Source organism: Silene latifolia, unplaced genomic scaffold, assembly GCF_048544455.1.
Source record: "Silene latifolia isolate original U9 population unplaced genomic scaffold, ASM4854445v1 scaffold_70, whole genome shotgun sequence".
In the NCBI taxonomy this organism is placed as follows: domain Eukaryota; kingdom Viridiplantae; phylum Streptophyta; class Magnoliopsida; order Caryophyllales; family Caryophyllaceae; genus Silene; species Silene latifolia.
Window position 1 is genome coordinate 1,618,232 of NW_027413609.1, and position 2,568 is coordinate 1,620,799.

The following is a 2,568-nucleotide window of genomic DNA, read 5'->3' on the forward strand; positions in this document are numbered from 1 at the left end:
AATTACACTTTTTTCTGTTAAGGTTATCTTTTTCTGTTAAAATTACACCTTTTCCTGTTAAAATTATACTTTTTTCCTGTTAAAATTACAGTTATCTCTATTAAGGTTATCTTCTCAATGACTAAAGTTACACTCTTGGACTAAAGTTAGACACACTAATTTGGACTATTTGGACAATTTGGAAAATTTGGACTAACTAATTTGGACTATTTGGACAATTTGGACTAACTAATGGAGTTATTAGTAATTTAGACAATTTGAACTAAAAATAAAGTTACACAAATTTGGACTAAAGTTATACAATTTGGACTAAAATTACTCAATTTGGATTAAATTTCTACTATTTACGACTAAATATACGACTAAATTTGGACTAAAAATAAACTATTTATGACTAAATTTGGACTAAATATACAATTTTGGACTGAAAATACACTATTTACGAGTAAATTTGAACTAAAAATACACTATTTATGACTAAATTTAGAGTATCAATACACAATTTGGACTAAAGTTACACAATTCATTTATTTTGAGTCATTGAAATTATGCAATTTCAATCATTGTCCACTAAATTGTAACTTTAGTAAATTGATAGTGTGTATCTTTTATCATTTTATCAGTGTAATTTTAGTCCATAAAAGTGTAATTTTAGTCCACAAATGTGTAACTTTAGTACACAAAATGTGTAACTTTAGTACATTGATAGTGTGCATCTTTTATTATTTTATGAGTATAATTTTAGTCCATGAAAGTGTAATTTTAGTCCACAAAAGAGTAATTTTAGTCCACAAAAGTGTAATTTTAGTTTAGGGAAGTGTAATTTTGGTCCATAAAAGTGTAATTTTAGTCCACAAAAGAGTAATTTTAGTCTACGTAAGTGTAATTTTAGTCCATAAAAGTGTAATTTTAGTCCACAAATGTGTAATTTTAGTCCATAAAAGTGTAATTTTAGTCCACAAAAGAGTAATTTTAGTCCACGGAAGTGTAATTTTAGTCCGTAAAAGTATAACTTTAGTCCATAAAAGTGTAATTTTAGTCCACGAAAGTGTAATTTCAGTCCATAAAAGTGTAGCTTTAGTTTATTGAAGTTGTAATTTTAGTCCATGACGATGTAACTATAATCATTTTAAGTCATTTTTATATGAAAATTTGAAAAATAAGAAATATAAAAAAAAAGACCAAAACATCAAAAATGGAAAAAAAAACGCAAATGAAAACAAAAAAACGGGTCAATGAAATTAATATTTGATCTATTTTAGTAGATTTAAGATCAAAATTAAAGAAACTCACAAATTTAAAAACAAGATTGTATAGCAAGACGATATTTGCGGGAAAAAAACAACAAAAAAATAAAAACAACATCTAAACATTAATTTTTTTTTAGAAAAAAAAAAGCCGTGGTGGGGTCGGTGCTAGTGGCGGCGTAGGCGGCAGTGGTGGTGAGGATGTCGACGGTGGTGGTGTCGGTGGGTGGTGGTAGGTGGGTGATGAATGAGAAATAGATGAGTAAATGATTTATTTGGATTTTTTGGGTTTTTATTTGTTTGGTTTTTTGGGTTTTTTTCTTGGGTTATCATTTTTTTGGGTTTTTTATTTTTTGGGGTTTTGAGAGAGAAAAGTAGTGAAATATGTGAGATGAGAGAGAAGTGGGTGAGTGGAAAATATATATAGTGCATTAGTGTTTAATTATGTTGTTAGTGATTAATTAAAATGGGTAGGAGAGAGAATGATAAATTAGTATTAATGGTGCTTTTTGGTTTCAATCTCCACCATCCATATTGGATGATCCAAGGGCTATAGTGAAGACTTAAAGATTCAAAACATATAATGGACTTATAAGAACTTTACTATATATATATATATATATATATATATATATATATATATATATATAAGCGGGATCTCGTGAGTTTGGTTCTTACGGTGAGTTGTGAGTTTGGAAAATCTCAACCATTAGATCAAAAGAAACTAAGGATTGAGATTAAACAAAAAATAAATAAAATAAAGTCTCCAAACAGGTTGTGCTTCTCCCAAGCACAAATAAATTAACAATTGAAATTAAAATGAAACCAACATAACAAATTCATCCGTCTGAGATGATTAGATCGATTATATCAATATAGAAAAGTTGATTAGATCGATGAATGAAAAAAGAATTTCTTTACATTTGTTCATCCTTTATTTCACATGTTGATTAGATGTTGGAGAATGATGTCGGAGATGGCGGTGAATGAAGACTTCACATCTCCGACGATCGCAATAAAGAATAGATCGATGAATGAAGACAAGTCTTTAAAGGATCAGTTTGCCGTGTGGAATCCATCTACTAGAGAGACATTCAATCTTTCTTCTGTTTCGCAACTCTGCACTAATTTTATGAATGAGTGGGATAGCAAAATAGCATTTGAGGTAGACTATTATTGTTGGGAAGGTTTAGCTTGTGGGTTCGGGTATGATGACACCTCCAATGATTACAAGCTTATTTTAATTTATGAGTTTTTGGCATGTAGTGACGATAACTTAGTTTCTCCTTATGTGATGTTCTATACCATGAATATTGGCAAG